Source organism: Acomys russatus, chromosome 9 (genome assembly GCF_903995435.1).
Source record: "Acomys russatus chromosome 9, mAcoRus1.1, whole genome shotgun sequence".
NCBI classification, from domain to species: Eukaryota; Metazoa; Chordata; class Mammalia; order Rodentia; family Muridae; genus Acomys; species Acomys russatus.
In genome coordinates, this window is record NC_067145.1 from 39,062,126 (window position 1) to 39,088,611 (window position 26,486).

A 26,486-nucleotide genomic window follows, 5' to 3' on the forward strand; every position below is an offset into this window, starting at 1 on the left:
GAAGAAGCAGGTAGGCAAGATTATGTGTTGGGACACTGGCTTTCATAAACTGCCACATTTTTCTTAGTGTTTTCTATTAGTGTATATTAATCATGCATAATAATAGGTTTTATTGTGACATTTTCATACATGTACGTAATGTATTTTGATCATGTTCATCCCCCATTTTTCTGTCTGTTCTCACACACTTCCATTAATCTCCTTCCTCCCAAGTAGCTGATAAGACACCATCTTATTCACTTAGAAGCTACCCTAGAGTGGAGACCAGGGTGCTGGACTTGAGGTTTCAGATGCTTCCAGCCCAACTCTGCCCTCGTAGGCTTGAAAGATCAAGCAGACCATTGGCATCCCCTGGCATCAGCATCTTCATCTGATGACTATGGAAAGAAAGAAACCCCACTAACTCCAGATAGTGTCTGCAAAGTGTTGAAAATGCAAGCTGCAACTTCAAATCCTTTGCCTTGAAGTCCAGGGTGGTCGTCCATGCCTATAATTGCAGGGAGGCAGAGGCAGGAGGGCCAGTGCATGTTCCAGACTAGCATGGTCTCCAAGGGGGGAAATCCCCTCTCAAAACACCTAAATTAATGAATCTTTGGCTGAGGATATCACTCCATGCTAGAGCGCTTGGCTAATATATGCCAAAACCTAGTGCTGGGGTCGGGGGAAAGGAAATGAAGAGAAAATCAAACCATATAAAATCAATCAATCAATCAATCAACCAACCAATCAATAACAAAATAAAATCCCAACATACTTGTGGAACTCACAGCACCTGTGTCTGCACATGACCCACACAAGATCAAGCCAGTCAACATGCCATGCCAGGATGGGGAAGAGCACCCACTCCCCAGCTCAGGTGATATTGGCAGTTGATGGCTGCAGGAAACAGAATCGTCCCTTCTCCAGGGATGTGGCTTCTGGAAGTTGCCCATATGCCAACCACACACATACAAGCAGCCACAGTTGGACCCAGTGAGTTTTTTAAAAAGCACCTGAAGTTGGAACAGGGACATTACGGAAAGTTCTATGGGGAGTTGGAGGGGAAACAGGGGCTATATACGATCAAAAAACATTGTGTATGTGTATGAAATTCTCAGAGGCTTAATAAAAATATAGTCGAAGATAAAACTAAACCCCTGCATTCCTGTCTCTACATAGACTATAAGAATTGCTAAAGTTCTGTATTATGTAGCTGGAGAACTATATTTTCTTCTTAAAATTATATTCTACCTTTATTGTCCTTTCTATGCATCCCAAACCATGATGGTTTTCTGCCATGGATGCCTGTCTGTCCCTTTTCACTATGTACTTAGTTCTGGATGGGTGGGGGAGGAGGGAAAGAGGGAGAGGAGTGAGGAGGGGTGGAAAGAGCATTGATCACAGACATTGCTACAGGAACAAAGGTGACTTCATAAAGAGAGCTGCCCAGCTTCATAGCACCTCACCTTCTCAACCCTCCACTCCTCTAGGGCCCATCCAGCACAAATGCCTGTGATGGGGTGGGAGGGGCTTCTGTTGCCTGTGTTTATTCAACGCTGCTATAAACAGTTCCCAAGGTTGCTATGTTTCTTCACAGTTGTCCCTGCTGCTCATAAGCTGTCCCATGGGGGTAAAGTGGGCCATGAGGGGAGACATCACCGTCTGATTCGTGGGTTTCCACCTTTTAAGATAACAAAAAAATACCTTGCTCTCCTCTTATGAGTCAGAGGGAGAAGTATTCCTGGGATTTTTTGGTTTTGTTTTCTTTTCTTTCTCTAAAAACTGGCAATGTTTTCCATGTTTCTTACAAGCTGACCCATCTTTTTTTTTTTTTTTTTTTTTTTTTTTTTTAAATCTTGCTTGATTCTTATATGATTTTTTGGTCATGGAATCCAGGACTTAGCTGCTTTTCCTAATGAGTTTTTTCAATCTACAAATCTCTTTGAACAGTTCCTTGTTCTCAGCAAAGGCCAGAGAAGTTATGTAGCTGCCATGCGTACACTTGCCTCATTGTGGACAACTCTGCAGACTGGATCTTGTTCAAGGACAATTCCGTCGCACAGGGCAGACTCAGAACGAACAGGCCTGTGTTAGCCACTAGGCATGCAAGGCTCCTTCATTCTGCAGCAGAAATGGCAGAAAGCACTGCCCACCAGAGGCAAACAGGGAACCTTCTGCAGATAGAGGACAGTCGATGCAGCAGTGGGTAACACAGACAATGGAAAAGACCAGAAGCTAAACAGGGCAGTGAAGTCATTAAGGATGAGCAATGGGAAGTCACCAGTTTCCATGACAACAAAGGGGCAGACCCAGAGCCATCTTGCAGAGAGTGTACCCAGTAGTCTTTCCCAGAAGAGCTAAGGTTAGAGATGAGAAATTGCAGCCCTACTGGGGACACTCAGCAAGAGAAGGTGAGAGGGTACCCTGACTTCTTCCTCATGACCGTCTGTCATTTTCCATCAGAGCCCATTGAGAGGGAACAGGATTGGAAACCACTGGCAGAGAGGCTGTGACACAATTACCCTACCTCACCCCCACCCCACCCCCACATACACAAGATAAAGTAGGGGAGAGTGAAGGCAGGCAGGAGTCATACAAAATGACGAGGAAAAACTTTTCCATGGACAAAACCATTTTGCTTAAGAAATGATACTGCGCAGCTTGGGAAATGACTCAGTAGGTAAGCACACCTGTTCTACAAGCACAGATGTCTGAGTTCAAATCCCCAGAGCTGGAGTAAACAACCAGAAATGGCCGTGTATGTTTATTACTCCAGCACAGCAGGGCAGAGCTAGGAAAATCTGGACAGCTCACTCGCTGTCCCCACCAAAATGTCAAAGGCAGAGTAATAGAAGACACCCAGGATTTTCTTTTTCTCTCCACATATGTGCATGCACGCGTGTGCACACACAAACACACACACACACGCACATGCACACGCGCGCGCGCACACACACACACACACCATACTGAGGCTGTGTGTGTGGAGCAGTGGTAGAATGCTTCCTGAATATGAAATCTTGGATTGGAACTTCAGCACCAAGATGGAAAACTTAGGTCTGTCCCTCAGCCATGTTCATTTGTTTCTTAGTTGTTGATTGTCCCCTTGGCTAGTTGAACCTTGAGATACGGTGTGTTGAAGATTATCAGTATGTCTTAGAGATCACCTGTTACCAAAATACCCAGTAGACACAGGTTGGGCTGTCATTGCAGGAGCAGGGCCAAGCCCCTAGATTTCCCTGGAAGACACTGGATGGCACACCAGGCTAATCTTCCTGAGGCTGTCGCAGAGGGCTAATGCCTTCTCTCCTGTGTTCCTAATCTATCCAAGAGTATGTTTGATCCATTTCTAGCCCCTCCTAACCTTCCCTGAGTTGTGTTTTCTGTGTCACTGTCCAGCCCTTGACTGTGGAAGACAGAGTCGAGCCGGCTGCTTTGAGGAGGCTGTAGGCCCACTTTTAAAAACTATTTTATTGAGGTTCTCTCATGTCTCTTTCTCCCTTTCATCACCCCAAGGCCAGGTAAGAGAGAAAGAAGGTTAGTGGGGAGATGGGGCTTAGGTCTTTTAGCTACTTCCTGCTTTTAGCTACTTAGTTGAGTTCCTTGGGGGCAAGTCCAATCTTCAATTCAGGATGTCTCCGACTTCTTCACTGTATCAACAGCACCAGGAGCGGCTGCCTTCTTCTTCCTCAGAGCCCCCCCCCCCACCTCTCACCCCCCCCCCCCCGCCACCACCTTCTCTGGGCTCTGGCATTTATTCCCTCTCCAGAGCTCTCAGAATTAAATTATCTGCAGCAGCAAACAGCCCCTTTCAGAGCCTGCATGAGGCAAATGGTTTGGTGCTGTGGACAATGAGTCAGCCCCATGTCCCACACCTGGGATTAGAACATAAGCATGTTTACATAACATAACTGAGTTTTTAATGACACCAAAACTTCCCACCACAGGAGGAGACTTAGCGTGGAGAAATACAAGTATACCAATGGAAGGCTATTTGCTCACCAGATCCCAGGTGGCCCTGCATGTGATAAATGTCCAACCTTTGCCCCCTGCCCAGCATTTCCAGGTATTGCTGCACTCGGGGCTCTGAATAACAGCAAGGGGACTGACGGTACCACCCACAAGCTAATGTGGTACTCAAGGGGACTGACAGCACCACCCACAAGCTGATCTGGTACTATCTTAGGGTTTTATTGCTATAACCATGATCTCAGCAACTCTTGTAAAGGAAAATGTTTATTTGGTGCTGGCTTACAGTTTAGAGGTTTAGTCTATTATCATCACGGCGGGAAGCATGGCAGCACACAGGCAGATACATGGCTGGAGAAGGAGCTGAAAGTCCTACATCTTGATCCTCAGGCAGCAATATGAGAACTGACTTGAGCTTCTGAGATCTCCAAGCCCACCCCTACGGTGACACACTTCCTCCAACAAGGCCACACCTACTAGTAGTGCCTGTCTCTGTGCCTAGCATTCACACATATGAGTCTATTGGGGCCATTCCTATTCAAACCGCCAAAGGTGCAGATGACACCGACTGTGATGGAGATAGCCTTTCATGTCCTCCATTGACAGGGCAAATCTGCCGTCTTGAGCAGCCTGATCTTTTAGTGGTGGCTGCGAACCTGGGGCATTCCCACACTTTGTAGTCATAAGGGAGGTCGGTGGCCATGTTGTCTCCTTTGTACCTGACACCACACCCATCAAAGGCCCTGCACATATGAATGAGTATTAGATTCTCTTGGTTTCTCCAAATTCAGTTGACCAACTAGCACAAGATATGTATAAAAGCCCGTCCCAAAAAAAAAAAAAAAAAAAAAAAAAAAAGCCCTTCCCAACTTGGGACATGGGTTACAAAGAGAAATTCCCACTCACCCATGGGGAGGCCCATTTTATGAAACTATTCTGAGAAGATGAGAAAAACCTTCTAGCTCATTCCCTCTGAGGCTGTTGTAGAAGAAGCCTGCCTGGGTTGTTTCTGCAATCATGATCGGCCCAGTGCTCCTTCCTTGTTTTTTTTTTGTTTTGTTTTGTTTTTGTTTTTTGTTTTTTTTACTCTACTGGGTGTTGGGGGAGGGCTGGGCTAAAAAGATAAACATTTTCTTTTCTCCTCCCCCTCCCTCCTCCTTCTTCTTCCTATAAAGGCATAGTCTCCTGCATAGCTCTGGCCGGCCTTAGACTGACCAGAAGGCCCAGGCACGCCTGCAACACATCACGCTCCCAAAGGCCGTAGTTTCTGCTCACAGTAAACTGATGGCCCAATTAGAAAAGCCAATGGGTAAATAGACAGTGGTGTGCAGCTAAGAACCACAAGAGAAACAAGAACATGTAAGGTGGCCAACCGAAGAAGGATCTGGGATGGGCCAGAGATGACTTCAAAGGCAAGAGTCCCGCCTGGCCCTGGGAGGGCTGTAGGGCTTCCACGGCACCTTCTCGGGCATGAAGCCAGGTAGGGTGTGTCTGTGGCTAGACAGGTATTGCTGTAAAGGATGCTTTTAGGCGAAGGAACACATAGGGAAGCTGGAGGCGCAGGGCCCTACCGTAATGTTGCTGTTGGCAGCAGGTGTTTCTTCCACAGTGCCATCTTTGGGGATTATGAAAGAAAATTTATTGTGTCCTTTCCTACTCTTTAAGAAACAAAAGCAGTGCACTAAAAAACAACAATGCACGCAGGCCAGGAGTGGTGCTGCACACCTTTAGTTTCTGCACTCAGTAGGCAGATGCAGGCAGATCTCTGTAGAGGTCTATTTCCAAGACAACCAGGGTGAGAGAGAGAGAGAGAGAGAGAAGAGAGAGAGAGAGAGAGAGAGAGAGAGAGAGAGAGAGAGAGAGAGAGAGAGAGAGACCCTCTCAAAACAAAACAAAACAAACAAAAAACAATAAAAAACAACACACATACAAATGAACAAATGTAATAAGATTTTTTTAAATTCTCACCTCTACTGACCATATCCAGACTTTTTTTTCCCCTGCCATTGTTCCATAAGCAGCAAGTATGAGCACTCAGCACACTGCATATGCCTTGTGTGAGGTCCTGCAAGCCATGCGGACATGGCTGACAGGATGTGGGAGGCTGCGCACAGGTTCTGTTCTAAGGCTAACCAAGTTCTGCATCAGAGATTTGGGCCTCTGTGGGTTTGGACAGGCTCTGGCTATCTTCTTAAGGAAAGGTGTGGCTGCTGACCAACAAAATTTCACAGGCAAAATCAGGCTCTGGGTGTCATTTGGTCCAAGCAAACACCAACGAAGCCTTGCTCCGATGGACCAAATCTGAGACTCTCCATTTATCTTTTAGGTTGCCAGCTCCTTTCTAAGGGCACAATCTGAGTTTGTACCTCAGGGCAGGTCAGGAAAGGGGCTGCCAGGTGATGTCAGAGAGTGACTGAGGAAGAAGGTGAGTGACAGTCTGGAGAAGTCCTTTTCAACTCTGTGGAGGGGAGTAACATGCTTCGAAGTACAGGCGCCTTACAGGGTGCCACCTGGCTGCCCATCCTGCTGTCTCACCCCTGCTCTGGACTGACTGGCTAGGACCCAGGCAGCTGCTCTTAAACAGGAGACAGCGTTCATCCCTGTGGTAACCGTGCCCGTGATAATTTACATTTTGGTACAAAAGCATCTCCAACTCCTTTGAAATGAAAGACTCTATAAAACTGAGTTATGGCCCTGCCTAATGGGAGCACCACTAGGTTTCTCCAAAAGTGGAATTAAACCCTTTCGGCATCTGGGATGGGCTGCCTGGAGAGGCGCCTTGGTCACTTCAGTAGGCTCAGTTCTTGCTGTTGATTCTGTGTGCAGTAAATTCTCCTCCTCCAAGTTCAAAGGCAGTGTTTGCATTTGCCAAAACCCCAAGGCAGAGGGGCTCTGACTGACCCAAGATGAAGCTGTCTCTGCTCCATGAGTTGTTCAGAAGGTGAGAACACACACACACACACAGACACAGACACACACACACACACACACACACACACACACACACACACTCCTCAGCTACTCATGCACATCTGCAGGGTCAACCTTTTCTAGTAAAATAGCCCACAGTAGCTATTTCAGCGCCCTTTGCCTTCCTGTGGATCCCCAGGTCACAGCCTCTGTTTGGACAGCAAATGTGTGGCTTGGCCCTGCTCCTTTCCTATCTATTTCTAAAGCTCCCTTATCTGAGCAGAAAGGCTGTCAACAGATTTGACTTTCCCAGCTCTGAGTTCAGGACTGCACAGCCAGGCAGCCCAGTTCAGCCCTGGAATTCTTCTTAGACTATTTGGCAAGGCAAACCATTCAATGTGCTACCTCCTTTTTTTTTTTTTTTTTTAATTTTTAATTTTTAAGGCTATTTGAACCCCTCATTTAGGAAAAGTTGGCTCCCTCGAGGGTTCTTCGGATCCCCCGCCTAGCCTCACACCTGATAGGAGAGCTCTGTTCTCTGGAGGTGGATGGTACCTGTGTGCCAAGGAGCCTCATCCCCAGCCCTCCTCCCGCTGACTAGAGGCCTCGTGGGTAAAATAACAGCCTCTATTCTGAGCTCGCACATAGAGCTTCCTTCTATCAGAGACAGATTTGGGATTTAGAAAACTCTCAGCAGAGGCTTCCTGTGGCTTCAGAGGAACCTACAGACTCACAGAGGATCGGAGAGCTCAGGTAAGCGTCCTCCTTCCAGTTCCCCCTGCACGACCCCCCCTTTACCCCCCCCCACCCCCAATTTCTTTTCTTGTTTTGTTGAGAAGCTGGTTAAGGAAGCAGTTTGGAACAAGCCCCAGCTCTCTAGCGTTCTCCTGATGGAAGGGCTTGTTTCTATTTCTCTGATCAAGGAATAAAGACAGGAATCTTGTGGGGAGAAAAGTGCAGGGTGTTCTCTGTGGAGACAGGACTGGGTGTCTAGGTCCCACACAGGCAGGGTGCAGCTTCCGTGGAGTCCGGCTAATTCTCTGCCCTGGGACTGGCCACATGACCAGCCCTTTGATGTGGCTCTTAGACAGTTACTGAATATGGTGACACCAGTGCTCTTTCCCTCGCTGTTTTCTTCAAGCAATTGGGCACTGCTGTATCTATCTTACTCCATTTTAAAACGTGAGATCTGTTCTTGTGTGTTCTACTTGTGTAATTTCTGAACTTACACCCCTCTCCAGTGATAGATGAAAGATCTGTCTGAAGTCTATTGTAACTTGTGTTACCATTATGCCAACAACTACGCTCTTCTGAGAGAAAAGGATGATTCATCGGCCAGATGGACCCTTTCTTCTGAAACTCACCACCACCCTCTCCCTTCTTCTGCAAACCTCTCTGCCTATGAAATCTGTCACCATATCTCATTGACCGAATAAGGCATTCATTGGCTCATTCTCTCTCTCTCTCTCTCTCTCTCTCTCTCTCCATCTTTTTCTCTCACCTCCCCCTGCCTCTCACTCAAAGAAAATTTCATTCCTATTAGCTGCTAGACTCAGTTCAAGCCATCAATCGGCTGTCAGTCAAATAAGCACATTCTGTGCTCCTTGCTGGAATGTCATCACAGGTAGGGAAGGCAGTTTCTGAGAAAATCAGAAGCACCCTTGGTGCTTGTCATACACTCAACTTCCACCTATAGCTATTAAGCAACTGCCAGCCAATGCCAGGGAGTGCAAAAATGATCCGCTAAGCTTTGAGCCACGGTGAGGTTCAAGTGACCATGTTGGCAGCATCACTGAGGACTCACCATGCCTCAGGTAGAAGCTAAGTACCCTGTAATCATCAATGCTGGCCTCAGTATTGTTCATTTTACAGGCACTTCCCAGGCCCTGTGCAGATGAGGGTGAACAGAAGACCCAGGCCTCTGAGCCTCAGCCTGAACCCGGCACTCAGTTTGCCCATCATAAGTTGCCCAAGACGAAGTAGTCCCGGGACTGAGACTAGAGGGTCAGGGGTCACCCTAAGGGTAAGCAGAGCTCCTTCTGTTGATAAGGACCAGCTAATGCACCTGGGATGTTGGGGGACAGTGCAGCCGCTGATGCCCTCTTGTGAGTGGGCTAAAAAGAAGAGGTGCTGGGCACAGTGGACAACACTGTGAGGAAACAGAAAGCTGTCTGTGTGCTGGGGGCCTGCTTCCTCTCTGAAGCCGCTCTTAGCTTACTGCTAGCACCATACCCTCATGCTTCAGGGCTCTATCCAAGCCTCATCCATTAAAGCATCCTTGACAGTCCTCTACCAAGAACACCCTGTGACCTCTCTCGTTAGCTTCCTTAAACATTGTGGGCAAAATGCTTATAAAGTGTCATTTTTGCCAAGAGGGCAATTTAGTGGTGTTTAGTCCCTTCATGATTGCAGCTATCTGGCGGCCCATCACCTCCTAAGGAAACTTCATGCCCACTGGCCAGTCGCTGTCTCATCTCCAATGCTAGAAGCCACTAAGATGTCTATTTCCTTGAGCCTTCTTTGGTGGTGTGAGATCCTTCACTATACAGCCTTTGTGTCCTGACTGGTTTCCTTTTGTTTTTTATTTCTGTAGTCCTGGGACAGAATCAGGGGCCTCACACACACCAGGCAAGCAGCCTACCGCTGAGTGACACCCCAGCCAGCTTGGTGTATTTTTAACCTTCATTCACAATGCAGCATGTGCTAAGTTCTGCTGTGCTATGTGGCTGGCCGGTAGTTCATGGTACAGGTACACTTTGTTTAACCATTCACCAGTTTGTTGTCATCTTGGATGTCTCTGCCCTTCCCTGGTAAACACTGGTGTGCGAGATTTCACACAAGCACGTGATTTCAGTTCTTTTGGACACACATGTAGGGGTGGGAATGCAGGATCATATGGTAGTTCTATGTTTATCTTTTTGAGGACTGGCCAAGCTGTCTTCACACCCCTGCCACTGCCGTGGGAGGACTCTATTCCTCCACATCCCTGTTGTAAACACTTTCTGTTTCTTTTTTTTCTAATCCTGCCTCCCTGGTGGGGGTGGAGTGGCATCTTACTGTGGCTTTGAATTGCTTTTTCCTAGTGACAGCGAACATCTTGGCCTGTGCCTTGGCCTTTTGTCCCACTGGTCTTTATTTCCTTTCTTTGACTTCATTTTTTTTTTCTTGAACATCTTTGTTCAAATAAAAGAAATGTAATCTGTCTATTCCTGGGATGGCATAAGCTTTATACAGACAAGGACGTTCTTGTGGCTGTCATTGTAACTCCGTCCTCACTCCAGCACTTGGTACATATGCACAGAGTAATTGAGAGGAATAGGATGGTTATTGCCAAGTCCTGGACCAGGGACCACCCAAGCTGAAAGCAGACCCACAGTGTGAGCAGCTGCTGGAGGGAGAGCTTCAGCTGGTCCACCCCACAGCCCCCATCTGCCCTCCCTGGATGACGGGTCCTCCCACGGCCACCCCTCCACCCACTACTCTGGTACAAGGGCACAGGCCTGTGACAGAGAGATGACTGGAGGTAAGGAGAGCCAGGCAGGCCTCAGGCAGCAGCAAAGCAAAGTGGGAGGACAAAGAGAAGAGGGAGACAGTGAAGGAAAATTCCAAGTTAAGGAGTCTCTTGTGGGAGTGTCTATCAAAGGTGACTCCAGCTTTCTGCCCTGGAGAGCTGGACGGGGGCGGGGGTGGTGGTGCAATGGTCCTATTTAGTGAAAGGGGAGCTAGGAGCAGGGGAAAGGGAAGGCTGGGGTGTGTTTGAGAAGGCAAGAGACCTCAATGTTCAGCACAGGTGCAACTCTGTAAATTACAGAGAGCATGGGATGTGAAGAGACAAGACTAGGGCAGGGACGGAGGGAGGCTGGTAGCCATTTTTGTCTGATAATGGACATTGAAAGTAACCTCATGTGAGGAGCTGCGGTTGTAGGCCATCTTCCCCTCAGAAGCTTCTATTTGGCAACTGTCACACTGCTCTCTGCCGAGGCCTCCCTCTAACACAGTGTTTGTGCTCCTCTAGCAAAGGTATACCAGTCAGAGGACATAGGATGCCTACACCTTTCCACTGTGAACCAGAATAAAGAAACAGCTTCTGACAGCCAGGATATGGCTACCCCTGGTACCCTGACACTCTTAGGACAGAGCTCTTGGCATATTTTGGGAACAGCCTACTGACTAAGTTGTCCCAGACAGAAGAGTGGTAATAAAGGATAAGGATGCATGCTCATTAAATGGATTGCTAAATAACTTTCCGGGAGTTGAACACCAAACAATTCAAAAATAAATATGAAGGTTTTGTTCACTCTGAGGTAATGAGGCTTCCCCTCCACCCAGGCCTCCCTTCCTCTCCCACCCTTTCTTTCTCCCTTACTTTCTCCAGCTTAACTTTCTTCTTGCTGAGATATAGCCATTTTATATCTAGGAAGATTAAGAACTTTTGAAAAATACATCAAAACATATAGCATACACAGCGTGTAAAGTATGACAGTTAAGCTTAAAAGGCTGAAAAGTCCCAAAATGCTTAAGAAAGGGTGCAATCTAGTGAGACCAGTTCATTGAATAGGTATAATAAACATCATTCTCTTTTCATTGTGTTTAAAATTTAAATTAAACCTAATTTATCTGAAATATAAAACATAAAATTGTATTTATTCACAGAACAAGCTGATGTGTTTTCTGGTTTCATTTGGTTGCTAATTAATATGTCCACTTGCATAATAGACATTCATAGAAGCCATGGACAGTACTACCAGGAAGGACACACAGGACCCTGACCGTATCCTTGAGTCTTGACAATGTCAGGACTTGCCACAGCGACAGTCAGTAGTCACAGAAGGGAAGCACAGAGAGGCAGGTGCTTGGCCAGGAGGGCATCAGCGCTGTGTGTGCAGCTGTGCTCTTGCTGCATGTGAGCTGGGCCCCTTCTAAGCATGCCCAACTAGGGGGACAATAATGGGGAAATCCAGTAGGCAAACAGTTGCTGTTCCTCCAAGTTGCCCTCTCACTATGTGGGCTTGATGGTGTCAACATTCCAGATTGAGCGCGTGTCTCTCCCTGTCACCTGTGTCTCTTTAAAGTGAGACCTTCTGTAGCTTATGGCGCTATGGTGGGACAGGGACATGGCTTGGGGGCTCAGCAGCAGAGGCCACCTTGTCCTGAGGGAGTGGTTATTCTTTCTAGATGCTGCCTCCTGGAAACAAACACTTAAAAGAGGCAGCAGCATGAGGTTAAGGCTGGATTAGAGCCAGTTCCACTTATGTCAGGCACTAGGCACTTGACACAGACACAGTAAAATCGCCTTTGATGTTTACACATACCTGTTACTGTCATTGCTAACCTTCCTCCTGCAGATGACAGGCAGAGATCAAATACTGCACTGCTGTAAGGCCTCAATGCACTATGTATAATAATAGCCTCACATTACTAATTTCTTATAGTTTTAAATTAATATTAAATTATACTGTTTCAACATGTATCAACCAAAGATGAGACTTTGGATCATGAATGGCAGAGACAGGTCTTGGGGCGGGTTAAAGTCACAGTGGCAGGGACAGTGACCCTAGGAGATTCTATCTTTGTATTTTCTTTACCATTTTCTATACCAGCCTTAATGGGGATATCAAAGCCACCTCTGTGGGTGTGTTTCCTCCTAAAAAGTTACTGCAGTGGGGTTCACCGATACAAGGTGCCATAGAAGACATGAGCATAGGAAGACATGAACCTAGGCAGCCCTCCCTCATGCTCCTTAGCATGTAATTTCACCTCTCTAAGCTTCAATCCCCCCCCCCCGCAAGATCTGTTAAATAAAGAGACTCAAAGCTCCCCACAACAGGAGCTCTGCGACAACCTCATGAGCACGCGAAGCTCTCAGCACATCCAACCCAGGTGAGCTGTCATTATCCCAGGCGAGCCTCCCAAAACAGAACCCAACTGCCGTTCTCCAGCAGTTGTCAGCCCGCTTTTCTCTCTCCCAAGTGTAGACATGGAGCTTGCTTCTAATTAAGCCGTTGTTCTGTCCAAAAGCCTGTGGCTGACTGAGCCAGCATCCACAGTGCGACAGAGAGGCTCTGAGGTTGTGCGCCTTCCTGTCAACAGCCTTCTCAGTCCCAGGAGCTCTGCACCCTGAACCCTGGGGGTCTTCTCCCCTTCCTGGGGATCCCTCACTCCTCATGTCTCCCCTTGTGAGAGATCCAGTCAGGACTGGAGCTGCTGTCTTCCTTCATGTTCCTAGTTCCTAGATACTTTAGTGTTGCCACAGGCTAGCCTCACTCAGAGTGGTGTGACTCCTTTGTTGTACAGCAAGGTCCTTGGAATTGGAGGCAGGTCCCAGATGCTGCTGCATATCCTGGTTTGCCAGCTGTTCTGTATGTAGCCAAGTAGCAGAGAAGGCTTGTTGAACTGAGTTGCTGAGTTGATTCTCTAAATACTCACTGTCAGCGGGTTATTACGGTAACAACAGAAAAAGGGTGTGTATGAGAGAGAGACAGAGACAGACATATAAAACAGGATCAGGGAAGGGTTCCCTCCCTCCCCTGAAACCTCATATGCATACCAGCATCTTGTCCTCAGTAGACACCTCATAGCTGTCTCTGTAGTAAATGAGTATGTAATTGTGCCTTTAAAAAATAAAGTAAAAAATCCGAATTTTTAATGTGGCATGACAGGACTCTGCACTTAACAAAGTTAACATTTTCCATCATGAATATTATGCTAGGATAAAGTCAGTTTTTAAAAACTCTGTATAACATTTAAACAACTTATTATAATGTATATTAAAGTCTTTCTATATACATATACCTACTATATATGTGCATGTATATAATACATAAATAAATAAGTATGGTATATACATACTGGCGCACACAGACACACACACACACACACACACACACACACACACACACACACACACACACACACACAGTAGCCTCTGCTGGGATGAGACTTTCCCTTTCTTTCTTGAGCCATTTCTCCAGAACAATGCCCAGCACATAGTAAGTGATTAAGAGACACTAAAGAAAACTGTGAAACTGAGTTTGGTGGCTCAGGCCTATAATCCCAGGACTTGGGAAGTTGAGGCAGAAGGATCACTATGAGTAGAATCTAGCCTAGGCTACAGAGTAGTAGCCTACCTCAAAACGCAGAAACAGAAAATAAGTGGGAGAATAGTGGTTTATATTAAGAATTAGGTAAGGACCAAGGTCTATTCAAAAGAGAAAACCATAGAATTGGTGAAGAAACACATACTGAGGTAAAAAAGTTGATAGCATTGCCAGTTGGTTGGAATGGGAGAAGGAAAATAAGATCAATGAGAGTGTTCATCACGATTTCTTTGGGGGAGAACTGGGATGAAGGAAGGAGTGTGGATTTGGTGGTGTTCAGCTGTGATCTTCCTTTGTGATAGTGGTTTGTGTTTCAGATGGATGGGGGCTGGGGAGAGCTGGGGAAGAGCTTAGATTACACTCCCATTTTCAAAAGCTTTCTTTAACAAAGAATACTTAAAAAAAAAAAAAAAAAAGAGCTCAGAAGAAGTCTATGGGTGGGCCAAAGATAAAGAACATGAGGAGGCCAAGGGTTCCCAGGAAGTTCAAGTGAAGGAGGCACGAAAACACGAAGGTGGCAACATTGCCAAGGACAGGACTACGGGAGGCAGCGAAAACAGGAAGACAGAAACACTGCCAAGGACAGGACCACAGACGCACAGCAGCCTGCCAACATGAGCTCCCCGGGTTTAACGCTAAGGGAAATGGCATGATTCTGAGGCTGAGTGGTAAATGGAGAAGGGAGGTGTGGGTGGAATTTCAAGCTGAGGCTTTGGTGACAGTCCTCTATTGGACAGCAAGAGCTTTGGAAGGATGCTTTAAGAGAATATGAGTCATCTCAGAGAAAGAAGAGGTTTTGAAAAGATGTGGAAGTGTTAGGAAATAGAATTCATTCACTCTTTCACCTAGCTTTATTGGGCACTACTCTGGCACAGGGGATAGAAAGATGAATGAATCAGGTCAGACTCAACCCCGCTTGCTTGGGACTTTACAGATGAGAAAAACTCACAATGAAGATATACATTAAGCAGAGGCTGGAGGATCTGTAATTCAGATGGGAGCAGGACTAACGGCAGGATGAGGTCTTAACATGTGGGTGCCAGAGGCTCCCCAAGTACCTGGGATCTGAGGGTGTCTGGGAGCCAGCCAGAGAAGAGGGCTAGGGTAGGCAGTAGGTGGTAGATGGAAAAGTCATGTAGGACAGAAATTGCATGGGAGATGGATGGTGAGAACTCCAGGAAACAGCAGGATAAGCAGCAGAGCTGGAGAACAGTCAGGTAAACCGAGGCATGGATAGTAGATCAAGCTACCGCAGGCAGGGCCAAAGACAATGATAGGTATGTGAGGTTCCATCCTCAAGAGCAATGGGACGTCATGCAGTTTCCTCTTGTGAAGATGGGACCAGTAGCTATGTGCTCCCAGGTGACTCAAACCCCCGACTCATGTGTTTGCTGCTTGGATGGGTCTGAATTAGGCTCAGCCATTGTCTCCACATCCTCTATGAAACACCCACTCCTAAAATCCACATTCTGTTGGTGGCCCGCAACACCAAACTTTTTGAAATATGAGGGCCCTGTTCTTATGTCCAGAAATTCTAGCCTCTTCCCGCCACTCCCCCACTTTCGAGTACTGATCTGTTTTCAAATGTTTCTAAATGGAAGTTTCCAATCTGCTGTCAGATTAAAAAAAAAAAAAAAAAAATGAAGGAGACTAACTAGTTGGCTTCTGTGACATCAGGACCCAAGGGTTTGGGGAGCTTCTTCAGCAGGGCAAACATGTGGGTTCCTTCCAGTTCTGGTTGGTTCTCCAGACTGTAAGGTGGCTGGAGTAGGGTCCAACTTGGCATCTCAGCGATGTGTATCCTAGGCACATGTGGCTCTGTAAATCTCAGTTCATTAAACCTGAAGGCAGTTAAGGATTCAGGCACTGGTTGCAATTAGGCCCATTTCAAGTTCTGGTTGGCCACATGTGGCTAGTAGCCACTGTTAGGCTGCATAAGCTGCACATTTTAATGTTTGTGGAAAGTCTGGTCGGACAGTCCTGTTTTAGCATATTGCAGAGTGCATGAGCCAAGTGACCCTTGCTACTGGCACCAATCCTGTTAGGCATCCATTTGACAGCAAGTCTAGGCATGAACCAAGTACAGAACTGGATGTGGCCTTTCTTGTTCCGCTAAGCTTACAAAAATACATCCTGTAAATTATTCCTTGCAGAACTGTTATAATTACTGTACTGCTATTGAAGAAATGCTCAGAGTTCTGCTATTTCCAGCAGAGAATGGACTCAAAGCTAATTAAAATTCTACAGTTGCTCACTGAAAAATCAGAGCGCTTGCCTGACTCACCTTCCCACGGTATCTCCAAATAGCTGCAAGTCACACACATGCCAGCAGCCTTAATGGCCTGAGAAATTCCATGACCCACCCAAACGTTCGTCCACTTAGCCCTCAGTCTCAGCAGGTCAGGTCTATGGAGGGAGTGTAAGAGATTTTTTTTTTTTTTCATTTTTCTAAAGAAAATTCGTCCTCCGTTCTGAGCTCAGAATAGCAAATGAGAATAGATAGAGTGACATTTTCCCAGCTGAATGTCATTTGAAAGTCGTGCCGAGGTGCCATGAATAAGACATTAGTGTGTCCTTGACTGTTGTTAATACCAGCTTGAGAATAAGAGCCATGCCTAGACTCCCATCGGCACCCTAACAATGGAGTTAATCATCAGCACCCAGCCCTGTCCTAACTCTGTGAGTGGAAGCCTTTTACACCTGGCAGATAAGGAAACTGAGGTCCAGAGTCAGGGCCGGTGGTACACCAGGGGTCCAGATCCCAGCAGATCTAACAGGGCACCCCCACAGCGGCACCCCCACAGCGGCTCCCCTGGCACCTGTGGAGTACTGAAACGTGCCTTTGACTGATGGGGAGAGAAAAGGTGAATCATGGGTTTGTCTTGTCTGGTTTTTCTGAACTGTGGTCACTTAATATAAAATGTATCATAAATTTAAGAGATGTGTGCTTTCTTCTTCCAGATAAAGTAGAAAAATAATTATTAATCTGGAAAAATAAAGCAAATAGAACGAGATAGGCAAAGGCTGTACAAAAGGGGCTGTAGGGTGAACTGGGCCAACAATGTCTTTCTTTATATTATTAATTTATTCATATTACATCACATTTGTTATCCCATCTCTTGTCTCCTCCCATTCCTCTCCGCCTCTCGCTTTCCCCCTACTCCCCTCCCCTATGACTATAACAATGTCTTTCTAACTTGGTTGTTTTTTACTATCCTGCTTCAAGATCACACTCTCATCCAGGCCAAGGCTGGGGTTCCGGGGTGCTGCAAGGTCACTCCCTGCAGAGCTTAACTGCTCACTTGGGTGCTTCTAAGGATGTTCTGAGCACCGTTCATGGCCCAGGCCTTCATGAACCAGAGATGATCAAGACTCAGGCTGTGGCTGGGAGAAGCTAGTCCAGCCTGGGATGCTATCCTAGTCTCTCATTTCTGTTATTGTGATAAAAATGCACTGACCAAAAACAAAACAAAACAAAACAAAAAAACACTTGGGGAGAAAGAAAGTTATTTCATCTTACAAGCTCAGGTCACAGTTCATTGATGGGGAGGGGGGGAACCAAAGTCAGAACTTCAAGCAGCTAGTCACATCAGCTCCACAGTCAACAGCAGAGAGAAACAAACACATACACACTTTCTTGCTCATTTGTGTTCAGTGTGAGTTCTTTGTTATTATAGATTTCAGGACCCTTTGCCTAGGGAGTGGTGCTCTCCACAGTGGGTGGAGTCTTTCCATGTCTATTAAGTTAATTTAGACAATCCACCACAGGCATGGCCATTGCTTACACAGTGTTAGCAATCCTTTATTTAGACTCTCTTCCCAGATAGTTCTAGGCTGTGGCAAGCTGACAATTAAAGCCAGCCATCACAGATATCATCACACAAGAACAGAAAACGCATCAAGGAAAAATTTTAGATCCCGGGACACACGAGGTACAAGAACGTAGAAGATAAAATGTGTACTTTCAGCGCAAGGTTAGAGTCACTCCAGGTATGTTGGGGACATAAACTTGCAAGTGAGATGAGCAGAATAGTGGGTTTCTGTCTTGCCATGTACACAAAACCCCCACCTCCGACACACAAAACCAAAGGTAGATTCTTTTTGTTGTGTGATCTCAGTATCTACACTGAGCATAGGTGTCAGGCCTCTAAGTGAACAGGTCCATGGATTCAAAATCCAAAAGCAGTCCACACCGTCCCTTTGCAACTTCTACTGTAGCATCCTGCACACTAGTCTCTCCAAGGCTTTGTTTGTTTGCTGGCTTGTTTGCTCCTCCCCCAACTCCTCTCAGACTCCACAAGTGTTAGTTAAGGGGCCAGAGAAATGGTTCCTCAGGAAAGGGCACTTCCTATGTGATCCCAAGAACCTGAGTTTAATCCCAGAAACCCACATAGAGGTGGAAAGAGAGATCTAACTTGGCAAGGTTGTCCTTGGATTTACACATGTGCACCGTGGCACATGCACCTCTCCATAATGATAATAAACAAGTTATACTTAGTACATTATTTTTAAAATTACATAAAATATCTATTTTCTGGCAAAACCCCTGGCTGAGAACATTTTGCATTCTTTTCACTTGCAAAATTAGCATAAGTTTTCTTTTGGGACTCAACCCATTTTGTATTGCTGTAGCAGAATTCTGAGTATTTTTACCAGAAAAGAGGTTTATTTAGTTCATGGTTTAGAAGGCTAAAGGTCCAAGGTTGGGTGATCCACTCAGGCTTTTGATGAGGACCTCCAGCTACATGATAAAGGGGTAGATAGCATCTTAGTGGGAGATAGCACCAGGCAGGCAAGAAGCAAGGAAGAAGGTCACACTGCTCCATCATAACCGACTGGTAGACTCCAACCCATCTCCATTGGTCCTTACTTGTTCTGAGACAAGCGCTCTCCCAATGCAAATGTGGCCATGACCCACGCACCTCCTGATAGGCTTCATCCACTAAAAATCCCCCGACTTTTCAAACTACCACAGTGGCCACCAAGGCTCCAACACAGGCATCTCTGATGGACAAATGGAGGCGAGGACATGTTACCCACCACGGGCCATCCCATTTCCCATCTCATAAGAACTATTGAGCAGGAAAGTGGTGACATAGAGCCAGGCTTAATTACTAACTAAAAACCCTCAAGCTTTGCTTTCTCACAGCTCTGTGTTAGGTCTCAGCGATGGCGTGTCATAGACATAAGGGATTGTTCAGAGACAGTCAAAGCCTGGATTGGTAAATCTTTAGATGCCAAGACCCACTGGGCTGGCTCCAGTGTGGCTATGAGTGCCGCCCACAGGCAGATGAATACTTGTTCTGGAAGATTCTAAGCCACTCGTGTGCCCTGCCTGACACAGAACTCCAGGCCTTCCATTGAAGGTGAGGCTCTGGCCACTGTTCCCTTACCTTACATGTACAACAGTGGCCTGCCAGCTCCTCTCAGCATGGATTAGGGGCTGCTGGGTGAGAGGATTTGACTCTTAGAGTTGTGAGCTTCGCCACAGGCTCTGGGTGCACAGAAGCATGTGACTGCCTGCCTTGGCACGCACACCCACTCACCTCAATACTGCTCCTTGTGCTGAAGAACGGCTGACTCCCCTATCCAGCCTATTCTTTCTCCCTCTACTCTTCTTTTGCCTTCTGGGGATTCCTGTGAGTGGCAGAGCATGCTTGCTTTGATTTCAGCTCCAAAGTACATCGACTTTTAACGACTTGAATAGAGTTAAAAATATCATCATAGCTATCATGAGGTAATTCAAGCAGGTGATCATGTCCTCATGTCTTGCCGCCCTCTTGCCTCCTCCAGCCCCTCAGAGCAACTCTGACGTCAGCACCAATGTGTCCCTGCCACCTATCTTTAACTGAGTCTCTGCCCAGCTTTTGACAGTAGCTTCCTTTGAAGAGAAATGAAAGCAGAAACTCCAGTATGCTACTAGAGTGTCATTCGGAAGCACATCTATTTTTGAAGTTTTTTCCCCCCCTCTTAGCTCTGTTTAACAATTTTTTAATTATGCCAGACAACTGTCGGAAATCATACTGCCGAGCTCCTCACCAACATCCCCGCCACCGCCTTTAACTCATTGCATTGTTACTCCTCTAGAGTTTCAATGGAGGGTAAGGACAAGCCTGCACAGGCGCGGTCTGAACAAGTCAATGGACCTAAAAAAAAAAAAAAAGATTGATGAGTTTGGCTGGGCCAGACTCCATGCATCCAGGCCCCGTGCTCTGTGTCTTCCAAGGTGGCACTTGCACCAGGCTGGCATTTCTAATCTTGGCGTGGGGTCTGGCTTCAGTTTCCTCCTTTGCCCTTCACCAGTTTTATCAATAGCATGTTCATTAAAGCAGAAGCCAGCCTTGAGCTGGTAATAGTCCACCCTCCCACCTTGTAGGGACAGCTATTGTCACAAAGGCTCGCATTTATCTCGCTGACCCTCGTGGGGGGAGGGCTGCTGCAGTTCTTTTGAATATATGTTGGGGGGCAGGGAAGTATGTTAGATGTCTTTCCCTAGTATTCTCCCCCTTAATGTTTGAGGGAGGGTCTCTCACGGAGGCTGAGGCTTTCTGCTTTGGCTGTGCCGGCTGCCCAGCAACCCACCAGGATCCAGGGGTTTCTTCAGCCTCCCAGTGTTGGTATTTTAGGCATACATGGTCATGCCCACCTTTTACATGGGTGCTGAGAACTTGAACCCAGGTCCTCTTGCTGTTCTCATGCATCCATCTCCCCAGTAACAAAGGTTTAGATTTACCACATTGAATTTCAATACTTTGTTTGTTTGTTTGTTTGGGGGGACACACTTATTATGTAGGCCAGGCTGGCCTCGAACTCTTACTCCCGCTGCTGCAGGTACCCCAAGAATGGGAACTATAGATGTGCATTGCCCTCTCTGATAGTGCTCACTTTCCAGCATGAGTTCAGACCTTTGCTGGATGTGGGAACTCACTTGGGGGAGATGAGAAGAAAATGCAGGAGGTTCACGCATCTCTTCTCCTGATTGCTTCTCCAGCCCACTCATGCCCAGGCAGCTGTCGGCCAATTCTCAAATTACTCTGTTCTAAGAGGTCCCCAAGCACTCTGCAGTCAGGAGAAATGCATTTGAGACCTTTAGAGATTCCAGGGTACTGGGGGTATTGTTAACTTTTGACACAAAAGATTATACAGAATACTATACCATTTATCACTCTGCTGTGCTCCTCAGCTTGAAAAAAAAATTTATTCCTAAACTAAAGATGGGAACACATAGCTAAATAACTCTCAGTTAAACTAAGAAAGAAATGGCAACATATTCTCTCATTTTAGGTGAAAGTTCATATATATATATATATGGTCTTTTTTTACTGTTTTCATAATAGAAGTGAAAATAAAAGAAAGTGACCATTTTAATGTTTTAGAATAATTTGTCTTTATGTGCTATAGATAACCTATATACTTCAAAGTTCTATATGGGTATGAGTGTGAGTGTGTGTATGTATTTTTGAATGTGTGTGTGTGTGTGTGTGTGTGTGTGTACATCTGTGCCCTTTAAAAACCTCAAAATACAGAAGAGCCTCACTGTTCACTAGACGTCTGGCATCTGTTATTCTATTCCAAGTGGTTAACTCATCTGCAGTGAGTTCTCCCCACTTTGAATAAATCAGACAACATTGGCTACGAGAATAACAATGGCTCTTGGCTGTTCTATGCAGCAACTACCCAGAAAACTCTAGATGCTTTCATGTGTTTCAGAAGAGGTTTCCTAAAAGGTCTTCCAGGATGTCTGTCCATGGGCAGTCATTAATAAAAAGAAAAAGGGGGGCCAGGAAATGGCAGAAGCATCCACATGGCACATCTCTCACCCCTGATGTTCTGCTGGGATTCGGCAGATGGATGCACAGCAGCCATTCTGAAAGTGGCTGCCAAATGGGACAACCCAAGCAGGTGAAGAGGAAAGAGGTACTCTTAAGGATGCTGGAGGACTAGGCTCCCCATGAGCTCTGCTTCCTAGCAGGAGTCTCCCATACCATACCATAGCTCAGGTCCATGGAGACCACACCCAGCATGGATGGAGGAAGGCTGCCCAGGCCCTTTGTCTCCCTCACGTACAGACAGATAGCTTTATCAAGGACATGGAAGCTGGCCTGGAATCCCAGCCTCACCTCAGTACAGTGTTCAACACCTCACATACCCCAATTCACTGTATCCATCATAGACACCGCCCCGCAAGCATCAAGGAGCTGTCAGCCCTCTGTCAACCAAGGCTTGACAGATTTCCCAGGCAGATTGGACATTCAGAGCCCCTAGGGCTGACAGCCATGTTTTTTGTACATTCTTCCTTGGGATAGAAGTTCATTTTCCATGCTTATCTTCTTTCTTCCCGTGCCATGTCTGAAAACCAAATGGACTCCATCCAGGTCCTGCCTTTGGGTCACTGTACTTCTGAACTTTATTATGCTTAAAAGAGAAGGAGGCTGGGATTGACTCAGGGCCTTTATCTTGCCATCTCCCTGAACTAGCTTTTAGAACCCGATGCTAGGCTGGCTGACTGTTGAGCTTGCTCTGGTGAAGGAGCGAGTCGGAAGCCTGCAGACCGAGAGCACCAGTGTGTTCTGGGACTTCCAAAACTTGCTGCTCCCTGAACAGAAGTTTTCTGTTCGAATACTAGCGATCTCTTTGCAAGTTTGAAGTGAGACTGACTCTAACAGAGCCTTTCTATTTACAATTTTGAATATTTTCATTAGAATCAATCTGTACCTTCACTAACTTTAAGTAAGAATTTACTAACACCTAGAAGAAGTTCCAGACATTAAATGGGTCTGTTCCCAATGGGGAGGGATGAATAACCCCTCTGCCCTCGCTACCCCCCCTAACCCCCCACCACCACCCCCATTTCCTTCTCCCGCGTTCAGAATTAGTGGAGTAGGGAAGTTGCATCTGACAGAATGACGCTGGAGAAGGACGTCAAGCTGCCAGGTAGGCTTTCTGACACTGTGCCTAAATCAGAAATACTTTGCCAGCCATCAGCAGAATCAAATGGAGAATCCCACTTAAGTCTGCTTTAAAAACAAAACAAAAACAAAAACAAAAAAGCACTGGGCTCTGGGCCAGGCATGGTGGCACATACCTAAAGCTCAGCACTCTGGTGGCAGAGGCTGGTAGATCTCTGAGTTCAAGGCCAGCCTGGTCTATATAGTGAGTCTCAGGTCAGCCAGAGTTACATAGTGAGACCCTGTCTCAGAAAAACAAAAACGGACAAATCAGTGGGCTTCTTTCTTGTCTTAGGGTCTCTTCCTGTTTCTGGGTTAAGTGTTCTGATAACAGGGAGAAAGGTTTATTCTGCTTATGGTTCCAAATTCCAGTCTACTTCGACAGGGCAGTCACAGGAGCGTGAGCTAATGAGAGCTGGTCACATGGCATGCAGTGTCAAGAAGCAGGAACAGTGGATGCCTGTGGGTGCATGGCTCACTTTCCGTAGCTTACATAATCCGGGAATTGCCCAACCTCCAACTGAGGTATGCTTCCTAGTCAGAGAACATAAGGAAGGCAGCTCTTCACAGACATTCTCAGCGGGTAGAGTAATCTAGAACATCCCTCTCAGGTAAGCCTAGAGACCCTTCTCCTGGTCGAGTCTAGAGCCTGTGCATTTGGCAATTAATACTAACCACACTACTTCCCAACTGGAGAGGCTTTCCTAACCAACAACAACAGCAATGCTACATAACTCTCAAGAACTCACCAAGAACGTGTTGATTCAAAGAGAGGAACATGCCATGCCGGCTGAGGGTGTTCAGCTCTTCTGTTTCAGACTTGTCAGTTAGGTGTCACTTGTCCCCTTGCAAAACATACAAGGAGTGGGGAAGAGTCTGGAATCTGACTCTGCTCTGCTTCATTACTCTTAATAGGAAGATCCTACCCAAGTCTCCTGTTAGTCAGCTGTTATTGCTGTAATAAAATACCTGAGACGTGCTAACTTTATAGAGAGAACAGGTTCGCATAGCTCACCATTCCAGAGCTTCAAATGATCACATCTGGTGCTAGTATCCTTGCTGGCAGAGTCCCAAGCATTTTGTGAGAGAGAGGGGATGCTTTCCTGTGTATGTATGTATGTCTTTTTTATGAAGCCAGCAGGACTCAATCCTGAAAGCTCTATTCTAATAACCTTATCTAATCCCAATCAATTTCCATAGGTTCCCATATCTGAACACCACAGCCAGGTGATGCTTTCACACTCTTAAAGCCTCATAGAGAGGATTGAATGTTAACACATGAAGCCTTGGGGTGGGGGTGGGGCACAATCAAATTCTATCCAAAACATGGTTGCCGCAGCCTCACTAACCTTAGTTGGGTGGCAGGCAAGTGGGAGCTGAAAAAACTAAGAAATCTGCCGTGTGAGTTGAAAATAGAGAGATGAAAATCTACAGCCACTCAGAAAAGTGATGTCAGGCTGGACCAGTTTGTCTACCAGGGTCATACAAGCATTCTCAAGACCCCACCATTGTTTCACACAGAGTATGAGTTACAGAAAGTCTACAGGTCACAGAATTGATCAGTAGGAACAAGCAACAGGGCACTGTCCTCAACAAGGGAATTGGATCCTCACATAGGCTGAGCCATCTCAAAGGCCAGGGACATAGGTCTTACATGCAAAATTCACCACTGGGAATTCAAGGATTAGGCGCATTCCAAACAGACAGCTTTATCCTGGGCCTGCGAGCATCCTGGACACAGCCACAAACAAATAGATCCATGCTGTCCGTCGGGTTGTCCCCTGCAATTCATCTCAAGCTCAGGAGTAGATGGCTTCCTGCTCTGAGCAGTGCTCCCTCTGTGTAACTCACACCTACCCCACCAACCTTGAGAGAGGAAAGGTTCAAGTCAGAGACAGAGGCTGGTGGGAAGCAGGTCTGGTCCAGGCTGTTTCTCCTAACATGACCCATCAGTGTTCTGTGTTTGTGTTTCCTTTTTCCTCTAGAGTGTGTATGTGCATATACACACTGTAGGTGTGTGCATGGGCCTATTACTGCACAAATGGAAGCCAGAGGTCAATATCAGAGACTAAATGAAGGGTACATGTTACATTGCTCTACCTTGCAAACACACATGTGCACACATGCTAACTAAAATACGAAGCAGAGCTGCTTGAACGCATGTGTACAGCCACTCTGGCAGGAGTGTCCAGGATGCATCCTGTTGGGAAACGGCTGCTCAGCGTTGGTGGAGGTGGAAGAAAGAAACCGGATCAGGAACTTGACTCTCAGTTCCTGCTCTCACTTGAAAAACCATTTCTTTTATCTGTACAGATGATCTCTAGTCACAAAAACACTCAAATAAGATGAGAGACAGTTTCTCCCTTTTGTGGCTGGAGACAGGAAAGCTGTACTTATCTGGAAACTTGTACCATTTGGTCCCAAGTCAAGTATACCACTCTCAATACGTTGTTGGAATTAAGTTTTACATCATTTGATCAGATAAACATTTTATTTTATTCTTTTGCCATTTGTGACATTTATTAATTGTGAGTCACCGTAGGCCTCCATGCCATTTTTTTTAAAGCAAAAAAATCTATATCCTAAGGTACTAGAATAAGTGAGAGCTTTTCTTGGCAGCGCCTGTGAACCCACTCTAATTTTATCTTACGTAGCACTGGGTTTGACAGCTAATGAATCTGTTTTGTTCTAAAGCCCCATCCGTTCCCATGGTACTTTCTAAGGTTTCCATCATTTCTATTATGTGTGAGATACATAAATATCTATTCATAATTACTTATTTCCAAGAAAAAAAGAGGTAAAAGCACAATTACAGTTAAACACAACGGGATAATATTTAAACACTGTAGCTAAGTTTAAATTCCATCAACTGAAGAAATTCCTATACCCATTGACCCTCCTAGACACACATTTACTGCCTCTATAAACAAAGAAATGCCTCTCTGCAGCGGAGTTGTAGGCAACTCTGGGTTGATTGATGACCATAGCTTCTAAATGTATGCCCACTCATTGCAGGTGCCACTTTGCTCCAGATACGCAGTCTTCTGGGGAAGGTCTTGGGGTGTTTGAACCATGGGCTCCAACCCAGCTCTGTGCCTTAGTTTATTTGGCTTGTCTCTTCAACTCCTCCAGTTCTGTCCACTGCCCCCCTCTCGGTTTTTTTTTCAAGACAGGGTCTTTCTGTGTAGCCTTGGCTGTCCTGGACTCACTTTGTAGACCAGCCTAGCCAAACTCAGTGATCTGCCTGCCTCTGCTTCCCAAGTGCTGGGATTAAAGGCAAGCGCCACCACGCCCTGCTCCTTCTTCAGTTCCATGATCCAATCAAATCTTCCCTATGACACCAACTGAAGTAGCTCAGACCAGTTTGTCATCTGGAGACATCCCACCCCACCCCATGGCTACCTGCTTACTGACAGAAAATACTAAAATAGAGTTGCCTTTGCTGTGTTGCTGTTCTTTGTTCTTTATGTCCTCTAGTGATGGTACGAGCCTGTGAGGGGCCAATATGCTTTATCACTCCCCAGTGACATAGATGCCCTTTAATTAAGCACAACCTCGGGTCACATCTGCCTTCCCCTGGGGA

At 46.3% G+C, this 26,486-nt stretch overlaps 1 protein-coding gene across 1 annotated transcript in view; it reads left to right on the forward strand.

Annotated features, from left to right (window-relative positions):
* Nucleotides 1-7,419: 7,419 nt before the first annotated feature.
* The window catches only part of Jcad (junctional cadherin 5 associated), a 70,016-nt gene continuing 50,949 nt past the window's right edge, over nucleotides 7,420-26,486 (forward strand). The window contains exon 1 of the mRNA XM_051151170.1: nucleotides 7,420-7,611. The gene's annotated coding sequence lies outside the window, so the exon portion shown is untranslated. The remainder of the gene's footprint in view (nucleotides 7,612-26,486) is intronic.